Source organism: Microcaecilia unicolor, chromosome 10 (genome assembly GCF_901765095.1).
Source record: "Microcaecilia unicolor chromosome 10, aMicUni1.1, whole genome shotgun sequence".
NCBI lineage: Eukaryota > Metazoa > Chordata > Amphibia > Gymnophiona > Siphonopidae > Microcaecilia > Microcaecilia unicolor.
In genome coordinates, this window is record NC_044040.1 from 134,028,790 (window position 1) to 134,049,406 (window position 20,617).

The 20,617-nt window shown below is 41.2% G+C and overlaps 1 protein-coding gene across 1 annotated transcript in view; it reads right to left on the reverse strand.

Annotated features, from left to right (window-relative positions):
- Positions 1–20,617, reverse strand: part of BOK (BCL2 family apoptosis regulator BOK) — a 248,285-nt gene that overhangs the window by 84,397 nt on the left and 143,271 nt on the right. The window lies entirely within an intron of this gene.

Sequence of the window (20,617 nt, forward strand, 5' to 3'; positions counted from 1 at the left end):
GGTGCCTGAAATGAGGCACCCAGTTATAGAATTGCCCATAAAGTGTTGCAATCTTCATGGCAATTACAAGGCTGGGCACCCACAAAAGCTGCAGAAGATGTGGAAATGGACAGTTTCTACTGTATGCTACAAGACACCATCAACCAAATCCTGAAACATGAAAAAGGACAATGGGAAATGCAGAATTTGAGTTCCAAATGCTCACATCAAACTGATTCAAAGGTTCAACTGATAAATTATTCACACAGCAAACCAGATGTTGAAAATGTGAACATTGTTTTACTTTTTGTCTATTAGATTGTAAGCTCTTTGAGCAGGGACTGTCTTTCTGCTGTGTTTGTACAGCGCTGCGTACACTTTGTAGCGCTCTAGAAATGTTAAATAGTAGTAGTAGTAAAGAGGAACTACATGGCATCTGTCTGAAGACACTGAGTCAAGCAAGAAAGAAGAAACTTAGAAATATATTAGGAAGCGAAAAGAAATTCAGTCATTATTGCATCACAAAAGAAGATACTGAAAAGAAACAAATTATACTACAGCCTTACAGACAGCAAGATAAAGAAGTTAAAAAGGTACAAGATGATGATAGTTGATGGGCTGAAGAAAACGCTCAAACCAGCATAAGAAGCAGCATAAAAAGGAGACTTGAAACAGCGTATCACACAATCAATCTGTCCAAAAATAATTACAGACAAAAATTAAAAAGTCCAACATTGTGAAAAACATTTTAAGGAAATACTTACTGCCCAAAGCCTGAAACAGCATTAGACCAGCTGATTGCTGAAACATCAACAGAGCTTCAGATAGACACCAGGCCATTAAAAATGGATGAGATAATCAAAACACACACGTGATCTCATCTCACACAAACTTTCAACAGACCAGAACTTAATAATAACAGATATTAAATGGACAGAAACACCCTGGACTGATCACTACAAACTAAACTTATCCCTACACTGGCGGAAGAAGGGAGTACACCAAAAGCAAGAACACACATCCTACAGAACAAGAGGTCAAGTAGACACGAAAACATTCTGGCAACAGATATATAACAATGAATGGACAGCACAAACAGACCCCATACAGTACCTCATGGAATGGGATAAAAGATGCAAATGCATACCAGATGAAATAGCACCCTTAATAACAAGATCTTCACGTAAGTATAACTCGATACCATGGTTCAACGATGAACTGAAAAAGCTAAAAACACAATCCAGAAAACTCGAACGAGCATGGAAAAAAACAAAAGATGAACACACACTCAACACATGGAAACAATCACAAAGAAAGTACAAATACGCTATAAGACAGACCAAACGATCATACTATAAAACTAAAATAGGGACAGATTACAAAGATACGAAGAAATTATACCAACTCGTGAACAAACTCCTAGGCACCAACCTGGTCACTACATCAAATACAGACATCCCATCTGCAGATGAACTTGCTAAGTATTTCAATGAAAAAATTGTAAACTAAGCAACACGCTACCTCAGGACAACACTGACATTGAAAACTTCCTTAACGAGTTGGACCTAACCACTGGAGAATACCCGGCTGACCGAACCTGGTTAAATTTTGCCCTCCTCACCATCGATACAGTTCCACGGGTGATCAGCAGGTTCTCCAACACTCACTGTAAACTAGATACCTGCCCCAACTACCTAATGAAATCCGCCCCTGACCGCTTCATGGTAGACCTCACATCCCACCTAAATTACATGCTACAGCAAGGTCTCTTCCCTAAGGAAAATGGCAATATCCTACTCACCCCGATACCAAAAGACACCAAGAAAAAAACCAATGAAATCACTAACTACTGTCCAGTAGCATCCATCCCGTTGTCAGTCAAACTGATGGAAAGCATGGCAGCCAAACAACTTACAGAATATATAAACAAATTCTCAATATTACACGAATCACAGTCAGGTTTTTGCCCCCTCCACAGCACAGAAACAGTACTACTCACTCTCCTAACCAAATTCAAGCAGGAAATAGGAATAGGCAAAAATATCCTCCTCCTCCAATTTGACATGTCTAGTGCATTCGACATGGTAAACCACAATATATTAATAAGAGTACTAGATAAGTTCGGGATTGGTGGAAACATACTTAGCTGGATCAAGGGTTTCCTAACCACAAGAACATATCAAGTAAAATCAAACTCAAACATATCATCACCATGGAAAGCAGACGAGTACCACAAGGATCACCACTATAACTGATCCTCTTCAACCTAATGATGACCCCACTAGCCAAGTCCTTATCCAACTAAGGCCTTAACCCCTTCATCTATGCATACGATGTCACAATATACATTCCTTACAAATCTAAACTGACGGAAATCACTAATGAAATCAAGATCAGCTTGAGCATCATGGACTCTTGGGCAAATGCATTTCAACTAAAAACAAAGAAAAAACACATAGTCTTATCCTCTCATTCCAACACAGAATGGACAACCCCCACAATTATCAACACCCCAGATTACACCCTCCCTATCTCAGACAGCCTGAAAATCCTCGCCGTTACATTGGACCGCAACCTAACACTAGAGAGCCAAGTGACATCCACAACGAAGAAAATGTTCCACTCAATGTGGAAACTGAAATGCGTGAAACAATTCTTCCCGAGGGAAACATTTTGCAACCTGATACAATCAATGGTACTAAGCCAGGTGGACTACTGCAATGGAATCTATGCAGGATGCAAAGAACAAACATTAAAGAAACTTCAGACCCCTCAAAACACGGCAGCTAGGCTTATCTTTGGAAAAACGCAATTTGAAAGCGCAAAACCCCTCTGCAAAAAAACTACACTGGCTCCCAATCAAAGAATGCATTGCTTTCAAAATCTGCACTCTGGTTCACAAAATTATCTACGGTGAAGCCCCAGGATACATGACAGACCTGATCGACCTACCAGCTAGAAACACATCCAAATCAACACGAACGTACCTAAATCTGGACTACTCAAGCTGGAAAGGACTCAAATACAAATCAACTTACGCATCCAGTTTCTTCTACATAAACACACAACTGTGGAACGCATTACCAAAAGCCTTGAAAACTACGTACGACCACCTAAACTTCCAGAAAAAACTAAAAACTAACCTGTTTAAAAAGGCATACCCTACCAATCCAATATAAATGCCTGATCTATGCAATACAACAAAACTTAAGTACGTAATGGACATAACACAGCTCTTCCGTTGTACGATTCCCTAATGTGGCTGTGCCACATGAACTTTATCTTACCACAATATCACTTTGTATTTGTTTACACCGGAGTCTGCAAATGTCTCTCTGGTACTATGTAAGCCACATTGAGCCTACAAATATGTGGGAAAATGTGGGATACAAATGTAATATAACAAAAGAGAGGGAACAAAGTACAAACTAAAGTCCAAACAAGAAAACAACACCACGGGCCTTTAAAAATGGAACACAATTCTTTAATGAATGAGCCTTGACAAAAAGTCTTTTTGTCAAGGCTCATTTATTAAAGAATTGTGTTCCATTTTTAAAGGCCCGTGGTGCTGTTTTTTTGTTTGGATACAAATGTAACAAATAAATAAATAAATAAAACTATTACACAGAAACACAGAAATATTAGATTGTAAGCTCTTTGAGCAGGGACTGTCTTTCTTCTGTGTTTGTACAGCGCTGCGTACACTTTGTAGCGCTCTAGAAATGTTAAATAGTAGTAAATAGTAAATATGATGGCAGATAAAGGCCAAATGGTCCATCCAGTTTGCCAATCCACCATAACCCTTAACTCCTCCTTTCCCTAAGGGATCCCACATGCTTGTCCCATGCTTTCTTAAACTTTGGCACAATCCTAGTCTCCACAACCTCCACCGGGAGGCCATTCCACATTTCCACCACCCTTTCCGTAATAGTATCTGAGGATTTGAAGGCGACGAAACAGTGTGAGAAGGTGGTGGCCGTAGCTAGAAGGTTGTTAGGCTGTATAGAGAGAGGTGTGACCAGCAGAAGAAAGGGGGTGTTGATGCCCCTGTATAAGTCGTTGGTGAGGCCCCACCTGGAGTATTGTGTTCAGTTTTGGAGGCCGTATCTTGTTAAGGATGTAAAAAGAATTGAAGCGGTGCAAAGAAAAGCTTCAAGAATGGTATGGGATTTGCGTTACAAGACGTATGAGGAGAGACTTGCGGACCTGAACATGTATACTCTGGAGGAAAGGAGAAACAGGGGTGATATGATACAGACGTTCAAATATTTGAAAGGTATTAATCTGCAAACAAACCTTTTCCGGAGATGCGAAGGCGGTAGAACGAGAGGACATGAAATGAGATTGAAGGGGGGCAGACTCAAGAAAAATGTCAGGAAGTATTTTTTCACGAAGAGAGTAGTGGATGCTTGGAATGCCCTCCCGCGGGAGGTGGTGGAAACAAAAACAGTAACGGAATTCAAACATGCGTGGGATAAACATAAAGGAATCCTGTTCAGAAGGAATGGATCCTAAGGAGCTTAGTCGAGATTGGGTGGCAGAGCTGGTGGCGGAGGCGGGGATGATGCTGGGCAAACTTATACGGTCTGTGCCAGAGCCGGTGGTGAGAGGCGGGACTGGTGGTTGGGAGGCGAGGTTAGTGCTGGGCAGACTTATACGGTCTGTGCCAGAACCAGTGGTGGGAGGCGGGGCTGGTGGTTGGGAGGCGGGGATAGTGCTGGGCAGACTTATACGGTCTGTGCCCTGAAAAGGACAGGTACAAATCAAGGTAAGGTATACACAAAAAGTAGCACATGTGAGTTTATCTTGTTGGGCAGACTGGATGGACTGTGCAGGTCTTTTTCTGCCGTCATCTACTATGTTACTATGTAAATGACTACTTTCTTAGATTCCACCTAAGCCTATTTCCTCTTAACTTCATTGTATGCCCCCTCATTCCAGAGTTTTCCTTCATTTGAAAAAAGCTCTCTTCCTGTACAGTAATGCCCCTGAGATATTAAATGTTTCTATCATATGACTTCTACGATCTGTGCCCTGAAAATGGCAGATACAAATCAAGGTAAGGTATACACAAAAAGTAGCACATATGAATTTATCTTGTTGGGCAGACTGGATGGACCGTGCAGGTCTTTTTCTGCCATCCTCTACTAAATATCTCCTCTTTCCCTCCTCTCTTCCAGCGTATACATGTTGAGGTTCATAAACCTGTCCTTATATGTTTTATGTTCAAGACTGCTTACCAATTTTGTAGCCACCCTCTGGACCGACTCCATCCTGTTTATATCTTTCCATAGGTGCAGCCTCCAGAATTGCACACAGTACTCTAAATGGGGCCTTACCAAAGACTTATACAAGGGCACCATCACCTCTTTCTTCCTGCTGGTCATCCCTCTCCTTATGCATGCAAGCATCCTTCTGGCTTTGACCTTCTCTTTTTCTGTTTGGCCACTTTAAGGTAATCAGACACAATCATTCCCTTCTTCCTTTGCACACAGAAGCACTTCACCTCCTATATTGTACTGTTCCCTCAGATTCTTGTCACCCAAGTGCATGACCCTGCATTTTTTAGCATTAAATCTTAGTTGCCAAATATTGGACCATTCCTCAAGCTTCGCTATGTCCTTCCTCATGCCATCCACACACCCTCTGGGGTGTCCACTCTGTTGCAGAGGCAAAACTTACCAGACAGGTCTTCCCCAATACCACTCACAAACTTGTTAAAAAGAGCCGGCCCTTTGGACCGATCCCTGTGGTACTCCACTGATAACTTCCTTACCTTCAGAGCAAGCTCTATTTACCACTACCCTCTGTCTCCTTCTGTTCAACCAATGTTTAGCCCAGTCAGTTACTCTAGGTCCCATACTGAGGGAACTCAGTTTATTTATGAGTCGCCTGTGCAGAACCATGTCAAAGGCCTTGCTGAAATCCAAATACACCATATCCAGAGCCCCTCCCACGTCCAACTGTTTGGTCACCCAGTTGGAAAAAATCAATAAGATTCGTTTGACACGACTTGCCCCATGCTGCCTCAGGTCCTGCATTCCATTCAATTTGAGAAATCTCACAATTCTCCACTTTAGAAGCGTTTCCATCAGTTCATTCACCACCGAGGTCAGACTGACAGGTCTGTAATTACCAACCTCCTCCATACTTCCACTCTTGTGCAAAGGTACCACATCCACCCTTCTCCAGTCCTCTGGGACCACTCCAGACTCTAAGGAAGCATTGAAGAGGTCAGTCAGCAGAGCAGCCAGAACTTCTCAGAGTTCCTTGAGCACCCTCGGATGTATCCCATCAGGCCCCATCACTTTGTCTACTTTTAGTTTAGCTAGCTCCTCATGAACACTGTCCTCCGAGAACGGGTCTTGGTATATCAAACATCCATCCCCTTTTGCATTTGTTTTCTGTGGTCTTACCCCCAGCCTTTCATCCGTGAACACAGAACAGAAATAATTGTGAAGCAGTTCAGCTTTATCCTTATCAGTTTCCATGTATTCCTCCCCTTCTGCTTTGAGCCTCACAATGCTCTTTTGGCACTTCCTCCTGTCGCTTACATATCTGAAAAACATCTTATCCCCCAATTTTACCGTATTAGCTATCTTTACTTCCATTTGCCTCTTCGCTTTCCTGACAGCTTTTCCAGCTTCTCTTAGCTTGTGTAGGTATTCTTGCCTGTCTTCTCCTTTCTGAGTCAATTTATATTGTATGATGGCTAACCTCCTTTCTCTAACCTTTTTGGCCTTCTTTTCCTCATTCCTTTATGTAATTTATTAACATAAATGTTAGCTGCCTTTAAAATAGCTCCTTTCAGTCTTGTTCATTGCTGTTCTACTTCCTTCAGCTGTTCCCATCCTGCTAACTCTTCCTTGAGAAAATCCCCCATCTTGGCTGAGTTAGTTCTTTTTAAATCCAGGACCTTCAATTTCAAATAAGCTCTCTCCTCTGTCTTAATACTGAAACACACCATTTGGTGATCACTAGATGTCAAATTGTCCCCCATCGTGACATCAGAAATATTCTCTCCGTTTGAAGCACCAGGAACTAAGGGATGGAAAATCGCCAGAATCGAACAACATCTGTGCAGAACTGTTGAAGAAAGGATCAAATCATAGAATGGCTACTACGACTGTGTAATGTTTCATGAGAAAGGGAAAAAAAGACTAGATGACTGGAAGAAAGATATAGGCAGATTTTAGAAAGGACATGCAAAGGGGAATTCCAACGTCCAATCAGGATGAGAGGCTGTACCAAATGTAGAACCTCTTGTAAAAGAGCAGCAGGGTTGCATACAGTGGCATAGCCACAGGGGGGGGGCCTAGGCACACCCACTGGATTCAGACCCCCCTCCCAAATTGTGGCACATCTACTGCTATGTTTATTGGGGATCTCCTAAGCCCCATCGGCAAAATAGGTCCTCCAACAGCGGCCTGGCAGTCGGCAACACTTTCCTTGGACCACCGCATAAAACCTGAGCATGTTGGGGTGGGGGTGGGGGGGGGGATAGTGCAGTGACAGCCCATGGAAAGTGCCACCAACTTACCAGGCTTCAATGAAGGACCTGTTTTGCTGGCAGAATTCGGAGATTCCTGCCAGTTCAAGTATTTGCAGATTGCGGTGGGGGGGGTGGGAGAACAGCATGTAGAGCAGGACAGAGGTGGAGAGTGGAGGAGGCAGGGCAGAATTTCGTGCTTTTCCACTTTTTACTCAGCCCCCCCCCCCCCCCCCCCCCCAATTTGGATGTACAGCCAGTCACATAGCCAAAGCCTCTCCATGTCCAGAGGGAACAGTGATTTAAAAACAACTGGATATGTGGAAAACATCTTCCCCCCAACCCGTAGATGTGGGAGCAGCTTTGTAAAGTCACTATTCCCTTTGCCAAAGGTACCAATCCCAGCATCCTGATGCCAACTTTCCAAAACCTCCTTCTCCACTGCACACCCAACAGCAAAACCAACCCCATCCTCAATATCACCTGATACCACAATACAACGGCACCCCTCCCCATGACATAGCACCCTTTCCTGACATCTCTTGCAATGGGAGGAGTTTGGAAAACTGACCTGGTGCGGAAGGGGCTGGCATCACAGGGACTTAGTAACATTAGGATTTATAGTTGCCCCTACATTAGGCACTTAGATATGTCTTGGAACAGGCATAAATTCCAACGTCCAGGTTTCCCCAAGCTGCTGGTGCTAACATTTAAAAAGGAGATAGAGCAGCTTTTAAACTAAAATAGGGGGGAAAGCCAACAGTCGCCCAAGAGTGCATGGTTCGGTGTAGAGTATCCTCAAAGTATACTATTAAAACAGGACATATAGGGAATCCCAACAGACAGGTTTCAATAATGATGAAAGAAAGCCAGGAGTCTTTAATGGGAGAACAGAGTAAAGGATGCAAATTATCCCCATCAACTTCAAAGCAGCTTGTAGATGTTAGGAACAAACACAATTTGAAGTGTCTATATACAAATGCTAGAAGCCTAAAAAATGAGATGGGAGAGTTGGAGTATATAGCACTAAACGAAGAGGCAGATATAATTGAAATCTCAGAGACCTGGTGGAAGGAGGACAATAAATGGAACACTGTGTTAGCAGGTTACAATTTATATCGCAATGACAGAGTGGATCAAATGGGGGGGGGGGGGGGGGGGTGCACAGACCTGCCACTCCCGCTTTCACAGGTCATCTCCTGCACTCCGGCTAGGGAGAGAAACCTCCTGCTCAGCAATCTCAAGGCAGGAAGTAATTTTGCTCCTTGTCTCTCTCTTTCCTCTGCCTGCAATCTGGCATTCTTCCCTTTCTTTCCTCCCTCTGCACTTCTTCCCATCTGGCCATCTGTCACTCCCTCTGACACCTGCGCTGTTTGTGGCTGGCCTATGAGGCCTTTCATCTATTAGGTCCCACCCTCCGAAAACAGGACGTTGCGTCAGAAGGGCGAGATCTGGCTGAGGGAAAGCACCTCAGTTCTGCCAGAAACAGCACAGGTGATGTGCTGCTACTGCTGGCAATCTAATGCAAGCTTGGAGGTCAGAGAAAGTAACATGCCTGGACCAGGAGGAGGGGCAGAATGATGCCGGGACCTGCAGGGGACAGACTGGATCCACAGAGGACCGGGAAGTGAAAATGGGAGAGAAAATGAGAAGAGGTTGGATTCCTGGGGAGGAGGTGAAGGAAGAAAGGAGGCGAGACAGAGATGCTGCACCCAAAGAGGGGTCTGGAGGGAAGAAAGAGAGAAGAAGACATGCTGGTCCCAGGGGTAGAGGGACAGGAGGGAAGGAAGACAGAGGGAGACATACTGGCCTCAGGGAGAGGAAAAGAAAAGAGAAGGAGACATGCTGCCTCAGGGGAAGAGAGGTACAAACATGCTGATCGTGGAAGAGGGGAAGGTAGTGTGGTAGAACTGGGTAAAGTGAGGGGTGATATGGGATGTGGGGAGGGATAAGGGAAGCAGATGGACAATGTTCAACGTGGGGAGGGATAAGGGACACAGGGGTAATGCTCGACATGGGGAGGGATAATTGACACAGAGGCGTGATGCTTGATGTTTGGTGTTGGGTGGGGTGGGGCATAGGGACAGAGGATTGATACTGGCCAATTGAGGATAGGGACACAAAATGGTAATTCTGGACAAGACAAGAATAGGGACAGAGAGTGGAGATGCTGAACATAGTGGGAGGGCTAGGGGGCTTGTGCAGGGACAGAGAAGATGCTGCACAGGATGGTTTAGAATGTAGAGGGAAGATGGATGGTGATCATGGACAAAAAAGAAATGTCAAAATGGACATGAAGACCATAGCAAGAGATAAGAGAAAAGCAAAAACCAGAGACTGGGACAGCACAATTAGAAAAATAAAGTGACAGACAATTAAGGTAAAAAAAAAAAAAAAAAGAATTTTATTTTCTGTTTATTGATTCGAATATGTCAGTTTTTGGAAAATACATCTGCCAGATCTGGTGTAAGACATAACTAGGGTCCATGAAAAAAAACAAACCTCATTTATTGGCTTGAAATCACCAGCTTTGAGATGCGCCACTCTTAGTATCTCTGCTCCCCATCCATTGGCAGCAGGAGAAGTGTTATAATACATCATCCCCCGCTACTGCAGGACCAGTCTTGCGATAAGAGCTTCAAAATCTCATAGCTCTTATTGCAAGACTGGTGCTGTGTCAGCAAGAGATGCCATTTTATTAAAGCATCTCCTGCTGCTGACAGAGGGGAAGGTAGTTTGCTGGTGCTGCAAAGAATTGGAGGAAGAGAAGACTGTGGAGCCAATAAGTGGAGTGGGAGGGCCTGGGGCAGAGTGGGTGGGGCTGGAGGCGTGTCCCAAAAATCGCCCTCTCAAAAATTGGACCCCCTTGGCGGCTCTGGTTGTGCTATATGTTAAAGAGGGAATTGAGCCAAACAAAATAAATATTCTACATGAAACAGCAGAGTGGAACCCTTGAAGATAGAAATTCCACGTGTGAAGGGAAAGAGTATAATGGTAGGGCTGTACTACTGTTCTCCAGGACAGAATGAACAGACAGATGAACAAATGTTTACAGAAACTAGGAACGCTGGCAAATTGGGCAACATTATAATAATGGGTGATTTCAATTACCCTAATATTGACTGGATAAATGCTACATCAGGGAACACTAGGGAGGTAAAATTCTTAGATGTAATAAATGACTGCTTCTTGGAGCAACGGTTCAGGAACTGACAAAGGAGGTGGGGGCTATTCTTATGTAAGATTTTGCACAGTTGATAGACATTAGAGGAACATTTGTTGTATCCAGTGCAGACTGTGAATATGGATTTAGGTTTGCGAGTACTTTAAACAACAAAATTGCTTAAAAGTAGTTCATTAGGACATACTGATGTGTAGTATGAGCATAAATGGGCAAATGGCAAACATCATAGAGAAAAACTGTCCAGTCAATATTCAGCTGGCAGCAGTCAACACTTCTTAAAATGCTGGCCACTGAGGGCTTATGTAGACCTAGCTATGCAGCACTGGGCCATATCTGGCTACTTTCACTAAGCAGCCACTGAACATTATCCAGGTACCACTGATATTCAGTGATGGTTCCCAGATAGCTATCTAGGCAAGTTAGAACTGCTATTTATGCAGCACAGAGAATCAGTGATGGCTGTTCAGGTCCTATTCATAGGGGCAACTGACCAAAATGCCAATTTAAGCTAAGGAGTCTTGTTCAGCTTGCTAACGTCAGGCAGATGCTGCTTTATAACATTTAATTAAAAATATTCACCATATTATATTTTCTTGTGTGCGCTATGTTTTGCCATGTATCCAAGGTTCATAATCTGTGTGTGTGAACGTATGCATAGCTTGAATGGAACATGGATGACCAGGATATGAGATCTTTAGGATGTTTTTCATTTGAATCCATGGAAATAAAGGTAATTAAACAAAATATATGTATAAGATATGTTTTTATTGGAGTAATTTAATATACTTCTTGATTAACTTTCAGCAGTCACATGCCCTTCATCAGGTCAAAATAAAATGAGCGGGTCAAAGCAACAGATGAAGTTGCCAAAACATAATAGTCATGAGTCAGGCAACATCATCATTTGCTTTGACCTACTCAGTTTGTTTTGATCTGATCTAGGGTGTGCAGCACCTAAAAGCTGGTCCAGAAATATACCAAGTTAATCCAATACAATAGTATCACTCTATATATTCTTTAATGCATTTTTTTTTCATTGCACTTAGGTAGACTAACATAGCAACCACACTACTTTATTTATTTGAATTAATTAACTGCCTTTATGATTTATTCTTTTGATAAGAACCTGATCTGTGAGTGCTGCATGAATAATCAGATAGCTCTTCTATTGACTTGACATCTTGGGTTGGAAAAAGAAGGCAAGTATACAGTGCCAGCAGAAGACTCCTTTACTTTTGGAACTAAATTCTAGAAATGGAGCTTTAAAAATTGGCACTGAAATAAAGTACTTAGCGCTATTCTATAAACAACGCTTAAAGTTAGGCGCTGTTTATAGAACAGCGCTTTGCACTGAGAACCATGAATATATTTAGGCATAACCATTTATACCAGCAAAACCTTGGTGTAAATCCACATGCCTAAATTAGGTGCAGATCCCTGTTATTCGATAATAAGTACATAAGTACATAAGTAATGCCATACTGGGAAAAGACCAAGGGTCCATCGAGCCCAGCATCTTGTCCACGACAGCGGCCAATCCAGGCCAAGGGCACCTGGCAAGCTTCCCAAATGTACAAACATTCTATACATGTTATTCCTGGGATTTTGGATTTTTCCAAGTCTGTTTAGTAGTGGTTTATGGACTTGTGCATATGTGCATAAATTATAGAAATGCCCCTGATCCGCCCATGACCCTCTCATGGCCATGCCCCCTTTTGGGCCTACATGTAAATTTTAATTAAATCCAATTAGCACCAATAATTGTTTGTTGAGAAGCTATCTATGCTAATTAGTTTGTTCAATTAAGTTGCACGTGAAAATTAGGCATGCACCCAAATTTGAGCACACAATTTTTAGCAACTTTTATAGAATTTGGGGGTTAATCTGAGTCTGCATAGCCCTCCAGGGCTGAGACTGAAAACAACTCTAATCTCTAATCCCTCTTAACCACCTGTAGCTGAAGATTTCTGCTTATTCATTTTGGATGGTATGTATAAGTACTGTGATTTTGTTTGACATTTGTGATCCTCTCTTTTAAATTTGGAAGTAAGGAAACATTTTGGAAATCTCAAGGCTGTATGTGGATTGTTTTATGCCACATGCAAAACGTGCATATATACCTCCTGCACGTGGAGGAATATTCCTCAGTGTGGACAGTCATGTCACTTCGGACAAAACTTAATTTTACTGTGACAAAGACAGAGCTCCTGGTCCTCCTGTGCCACTACCACCACCTGCCTCCCCCCCACAATGTCACCATGAGGCATGGAGATCCATTAGAGGCAGCCTGGCAAGGTGAGTGTGAACCAGTGCCCTCCATGATCACATCACCATTCACATGCAAGCACCATATATAGGCAGGATCACATACAGTGAGGTACCTTTGTTGTTGCAATACATGTTGATTTTTTCATAAGAAATAAAGACAAAACAGAATCTCCAGAATATCCAATGACAAGTAATTAAGGGGCCCCTCCACTAACCATTCAATGCGGTAGTCCCACCCCAAGCGCACGCCATTTCCGGGGGAAAAAGAAAATCCCTGGAAATGGCTTGCACTTCGATAACCCTGTGGTAATCGTGCATTGCTGCACACTGCCTGGTTACCGCCAGGTTACAGCACGAGCACTTACTGCTACCTCAATGGTGGCGGTAAGGGCTTCTTGCCCCATGGTCATGCGGTAAGAGTTCTCTCACTGCATGGCCATGTGTGCTGGGGGGCTTTTTTTATCCACTGTGATAAAAAGAGCCCTGGCGCGCACGAAAAATGGCCCCAACCGCTAGTGCAGGGCCCTTCTTCCCGCAGCTTGGTGAAAGGACACCAACATTTGGCAAATTGTTTCTGTAATTTTTGGTTTCTCCACACCTTTGGTTCCTAAGCTAATTATTTTTGGTTCCCTATTATTAGAAGGCTCTTTAAATGACAATCTAAGCTTTTTAATATCTTAATGATGATTGCTCTCAAACTAGTTTTATCCAACTGGAAAGATAAATGCCAAGCTCAATGTCCATTTTTGGTGGTACTCCGTATTACAAACTCACAAATTTGAGTTGTTGCTTACTAATAAACTCAAATCTGTACTGCATACTAATACAGTCTGGAAGGCCCTACAACATTATTTAACAGATTCTGACATGGGTTCTTAAGTAACTTCTTCCTTTCTTACTCAATATTGTTTTGCTGTAGCTACTTTATCTTCCTTATCCTCTTTATCCTTTAAATTATCTTTTATTCTTTATCCTTTTTATATTTTATTTTTATTGATCCACTTCTCTACTTTGGATATTTCACTTAAGATTTCTAATTGGCATATCATTGATAACTCAATTGTCATTGTGTGTTTCCATGTATCCCATTTGTGCTGGATTGAATGTACTCCTTATCTTTTGTGGTGATTGTAAATTACAGTTATTTTCTTTTTGTTTTCTTACAGTTTGTTACTAAAAATTTCCAATAAAATTTCTTTTAAAAAAAGTATCCATTTTTATTTATGGTGTGTACAATAGATTTATATCTGGAGCCTTTAAGAAAATTAGCAAGAACTTTTCCAGCTCTGTTCATAGATTGTTGTATTGATAACTGTATACCAGCTTTGAGGCTCAATTTTATTAAACTGGAATTTCAGTTTTTGTAGGTTGAGTAAATCATCTTTTAAACCAGAAGATATGTATTTGTGTTCCATCTGTTTAATAGATTTTTCCAGTTGAAACAGTTCAACTTTCCTTTGTTTATTAATATTGACAGAATAAGTAATTATTTCACCACATATATGTGCCTTGAAAGCATTCCCTATAATCTGAAAGGGCAAGTTTTTGGTCAAATTATGTAAGAAATAATCTCAACAAAAAGCTCATCTTGTAATTGAGTTGCATTAAAGCACAATAAATTAGAGTTATGTTGTATAGAGGATATTTCTAAATTTAGGGCCCTGTTTACTAAGCTGCGTTAGCATCTTAAACATGCGTTAACCATGTACAAGTGTTAACTGTGTCTGTGCCTACAATATCCCTATAGGCACCTATATGGTTAACGCATGCGCTAATGGTAGGTACATTAAAAATGGTAACGCGCCTTAGTAAATAGGGACCTTAAAGTAATGCAGGCATAGTCTGAAATACATTGAGGTTCAATATTTGTTCTGTCCCCCATATTCATGGAGGCAGGTTGCTGGCTTATGTATATATTGGACATTGCTATAGCCAGATTTAGTCCTTGTGCCTTTAAATAGGATAGGATTACAGATGCTATATAATTTTGTAATTCTCGCTGATGCGCTTCTTCAAAGCCAAGGAAGTTAGATTGAGAACAGAAGACGACATGAGCCTATCTAGCCCATTTTGGGGGCTGAAGCCTGTAAGGTGGAGCTTGCCACCAGTAGGTGGAGCTTGCCGCCATTTTTGTTCAGCTAAAACAATGGTAAACACTATTGAAAACAATAGTAAAACCTTATTAAAAGAATAACAGACTGCCTATGCGTGGGCCATCTGTAAAAAGTCTACAGCTGTTCCAGTTGGATAGGCAGTGCCTTAAAAAGTAGAGGATAAGGGATTTTATTTTTTGTGTTTATTTGACAACTTCTTTATTTATTTGAAAGCTTCCCATATCTAGATATAAATATCATGAAATAAAATTGAATATCACTAAAACAGCTTAAAACATTATTGTAGCTGGTAGAAACAGCAGTAATAAACTCTGTATTTTGTGCTCATTTTTCTACACTGTTCTATAGAATACAGTAATACGTGGCCAAATCTCAGTGAGGATATCTGGTTTCCTGATGGGTTCATATTAACTGTTGTAATCTACCTTGGGAAGCTTGGTGTTATAAAGATAGAATATACTGAAATTAAATTGAAGTAAAATTAAACTCTCTCCTTTCATTGGGGCACATGGAACCACATCTTCACCTGTATGGAGCTATCTGGTGTCTGTTTTTTGTAGAGATCAGCCAGCTTTGTATATATAACTTATTCCCTTATCTATGATCTAATAGGGCACATAGCTAGCCTGTGTTTTCTTGACCTTTACAGGGACAATAGACAGGCTTGCTTAGCCCTAGTAATGGGCCATAAACTTTAACAAGTGTCTGTTTGCTTCAAATAGGTTCTGAACATAATACAGAGACACTCTCAGTGAAGGACAAGTATGAGTGAGATAAGTATTCAAAGGGGAGAGGTTACAAAGGGCAAATGATGGATAATTGGGAAAAATACCACAGAAGCAGAACTATGTGAAGGTGACCTTAGCGGTCATGGTTGAAGAATACCAGATAAGTAAGAGAGAAAATATAAGGCATTAAGTGATTGGACAAAATGAAGCTTCAGTAATCTGACAAGCACATCTTGTGGCAGTCAGATCTGTTAAGCTTCCAGGGAAATACACTGAAAGACCAGAGAGAGTTTTTATTTTTCTTATACTGAAATTCAGACTGATATAAATAAGAATTCAATTTTCTGTAACACTGGGATAAAAATTTTTTTATTGTAACCATTTATTTACTCTAATAAATTGTAGCATTATTATAAAAGAGAAAAACTAAACTCTGGAGTGTTTTTCCTTTGCCAGAAGGGCTTTCAGTCTCTTCTGAAGTTGTTTAGCTCCCCCCTTAAGAGGCAAGAGGGGGGGAAAAACAAGATGGCGTCTTGAAGTATACGCTTTAAGCGGCTCTCTACCCGTTTTGCCTTAAAACAACATTATTACCTGGATTAAATGCCTTAGTGGAGAGGAAAGCAGCGAGTGATCTCCTCCATAGCTGCAAAACCTTTGGGTCCGATGGACCGCTTTATGGAGCCAAGAGGAAATTCGGTGTTGAATCCCTTGCTGCTGGAAGGGGCGATAGGAGGATCCTCGCTTCTCTAACCAGAGGTAGACACCACGCTTAGCCCCGAGGAACGGAGACCTCCGACGATGCCGGCGTGGGGGCGGCAGCAGGGGCGGAAAATGCTCAGTGTCTCTGACCCAAGAACGCTTCCCACAGAGGAGACAGCTGCCAACCAGGAATCGCTGAGTTTTGCCGTCGGAGAAAAGACTAAGGAAGGAATAAGCATCTTGAAAGGAGTATTTGCATCTCAGGAAGAGAAAGATCTTGAAGGAGGTTTACCTGAACTATCTTAGATTAGTAAGTCATTTTTACCTCTTAAACCTGCAATAATAACTCTCGACTCGATATGGGAGGCTTTAGTAGGACTAGAAAACTCTTCCTCACAGAAACTGTTTATGGTGTCCTGAGCTACCAAATTGCCAATGGAAAAGATTACAAACTTAGAAACAAGGATGATTAACAATGAAAAAAACTTTAATATCAAATACTGAAAATATAAAGTCATGCCAGCAACTGAAAGTTAATTTGATAAAGGAAAATACTTTGTTACATCAAAACGTTGAGAATTTAGAAAACCAACTCAGAGTTAAGACTCTCAGGTTAATTAATTTTCCTAAAATTTCATCAGTGGCACCACTAATAATGTTTAAGAAATATCTTTCAGAAATTAAAAAAATTCCTGAACAAGCATGTCCACCTGTTTCACAAATTTATTATTTACCCCCATATAAAAAAGAAGAAGAAAACCCAGGAGTGGATCAAAATGAACGTGGAACAGAAACTTCTTTTGATATATTGAATTTGACACAAATAATTCAAGAAGATGAGAAGGGGACACCAGCCACGTTAATAGTCTCCTTTGTTTTGGAACTGATTGGGATTGGGTACTTAAACAATTTTTTCGTCATAGAGATGAACTCTTTATGAATAATAAAATCAGGATTTTTCCTGATATTGTGAGAACAACACAAAAGAGGCATCAAGCATTTCTAAAGCTTCGCGCTAGAGTTCTACAGTTGGGAGGATTATATTGGTTACATTTTCCCTGTAAATGTGTCTTAAAAATTAATTCAGTTAAATATATTTTTTATGATCCATCTCACCTGAGTGCATTTCTAGATTCTAAGATGATTGTTACCCCTAAGCAACAACTAACAGTCCTATCTACATCCACTCCGTAATATGGAATAGGCCCACTTCCTTTTCTAGTTATATTGGTAAAATTTCCTTAAAAAATAGTATTTTACTTCCTTTTTAAATTTTGTTTGAAATTTTGCTAAGAAATATTTCAGGAATTAATGATAATGTTTAACTTGTTTTCATGAAATTGTACCTTGTTTTTCTCTCAAATAGTGGACTTGAACTGGACGTGATAAGAAACGTATTTTCTTTATTTTGATTTGAATGGTAATAATGTATAATCTGTTCCATTTTTTTTCATCACAAGAGATTTCTTGTAATTATTGTTAATACTTATAAATAAATAATAATTAAAAAAAGAGGCAAGAGGGGGGGGGGGGGCTTTACACACCTCATCTCTTCTGTAGAATTTTAAATTTTAGATACACAAATGGATTATTCTGCTTTGAGTATATTTCAGGGATAAGTGGTTTTATAAGTCAAAATAATAAAAATAAATATTTTGTTTCATCCAGATCTCTCATTTGTTGAAACATAAATAAGGGGCCCTTCTACAAAGCGGCACTAGGACAACCGTGCTTGCAGCGCACGCCAAATCAACACTACCGCCCAGTAAGCACACACACCCGGCGGCAATTTCAAAGTTGACGCGTGCTGTTTCCCGTAGTAGAAAATATTTTTCTCTTTTCTACAGCGGGGAGCGTTCCCAGCGGTAACTGGCAGCGCAGTCATATTGGTGAACACTGCATGAGTACCGCATACAGCGCGTGAGCCCTTATCACTAGCTCAATGGGTGGCAGTAAGGGCTGAGGCAGTAAATAACCACTTGCTACTTTTAATTTTAGCGCATGGCCATTTACTGCCCCATTAAAAAAAGGTTTTTCCCAACTATGGTAAAAAATGGCCCAGTGCGCACCAAAAACATATTGCCACACTACCGCAGGCCACGTTTTACCACGGCTTAGTAAAAGGACCCCTAAATGGGCTATAAGCTCCTAATGCAGTCTATTGGTTTTCTTACATTTTGTTCTTGTGATGACTTGTACTGTGCCAGAACTGAAAACTCTTATCTCTTCTATCTGGTTGATAATAAAAGAGCTCATTGTAAACACTATCCACCCTAAAAGGTTGTTTTGTGGCTGTACATGAGGAATTGTGATATTGCATATATAAGTGTGTATTTTTGTTCCTAGTCATGCATCCAAAGGTTATATAATCCTTTCAAGAAAGCAGTTAATTGTTTACCTAATTGGTAGAACATAACCACAAAGGCATGATATAGTCGCATTTTCAATAAGGTAATACTAGAGCCCAGCTAAGGAACAGGTTATTTTGAGTTAGTCTTCACTGGACAAACTTGCTTTCCTTGTGCAATTTATCCTTACAATCTGTACTAACTCTACATCTATCACCCACCACCCACTATTTTACTGTACAACATTATCTCAGCGTATGCTGTAATTCCTCTCCCAGTCCCCCTGAGCCCAGGGCACACTGGTTGAGAGTGGTAGCAGAGGCTACATTACCTGCAAGCAACAAACTGTAAGTTATTTTCTTCTTGTTCAAGTTACTACATTAAAGAAGATTTGCTTCAGAATTAAGACTTTATCTGGGTGATTTTGTATGCTTAAAGTATTGGATTTAAACTGCATGCTAATCATTATGGGAGTGAAATAGCAAACAGTGATAAAGGCTTGCCTCAGAGACCTTATTGCTAGGCAATGGCTGGCGGTAAGGTCTCAGACCCAAAATGGATGTACGGCAATTTTCATTTTGCCTCCCGTCCATTTTTGTCAAAAATTTTAAAAAGGAATTTTTAAAAGGTGCACTGAAAAATGATTCTGCGCACACCCAAAACACGTGTCTATACTACCGCAGGCCATTTTTCAGCACACCTTAGTAAAAGGGCTCCTGAGACTTTCAGATAAACCAATAATCCAATCTGGAGTACGATTGATGGGGTATTGAGTAAAATGTATAATCCAATGTATCAGGATGTAAAATTCTCCAGGAATCCGTCAAACCCCAATCAGTAATTAGATATTGAAGAGCTTTATGAGATTTTTAAGGTTAACATGAAAAGACATTTTCTATCCAATAACAAGTCAAGGGAGAGATACAATACGGAGCTCGATATTCAAATTGATTTAGCCAGCTGCTGACTGTTAAATCGCTTGGTCGGGTCTAGCCGCTAATATTCTGTGGCACTTAACTGACTAAGTGCCGCTGAATAGGTGGTTTCATTTTTAGTACTATCTAGGGGGCGTTCCAGGTACATAAACATGCAAGTAAACCTCTTTTTTTTTCGAGATTCTACATCCTATTTTTGAGATTTTTTGTTCAGTAATTGTGGGGTCCTTTTACCAAGCTGCAGGAAAAAGGGCCCTGTGCTAGCAGAGGGGGGCGTTTTTCCTGCGCGTCAGGGCCATTTTTTCCGCAGCCAATAAAAGGCCCCCCAAAAATGGCCACGTGGTGAGATAACTTTTACCGCGTGGCCATGCAGTGGAGATCCCTTACCGCCACCCATTGAGGTTGCGATAAGGGCTCCCTCGCTAACCTGGCAGTAAGAGCGCACAGCGATGCCTGATTACCGCCAGGTTATCGCCACGCATGCCATTTCTGGGGGTTTTCTTTTTCCCCCGGAAATGGTGCACACTCAGGGACAGACTACCGCTGGCGGACGTGCTGGGCTAGCAGTAGTCCCGAAACAGCGAATGGTAAGTCACTTACCGCCACTCTGTAAAAGGGCCCCTGTGTGTTTTAAACCATGATGGTTATTTTACTTCTTGTCATACAATGCTTGTGTCATTTTGTTTCATTGACCAGACAAGGTGAGTTTGCTGTTTCACATCAGCTGGGTAAGCCTCTCTGTTCCCCCCTCCCCCACCTTTCTTTAATTGGTTTTTAATTTTAATTAGTCGTTCTTTTACAGTTATTTACATGTCAATGCACTTTTAAGTTCTTTTTAATTATTCTGTTCTTCTGTACAGTAACATTTTTATG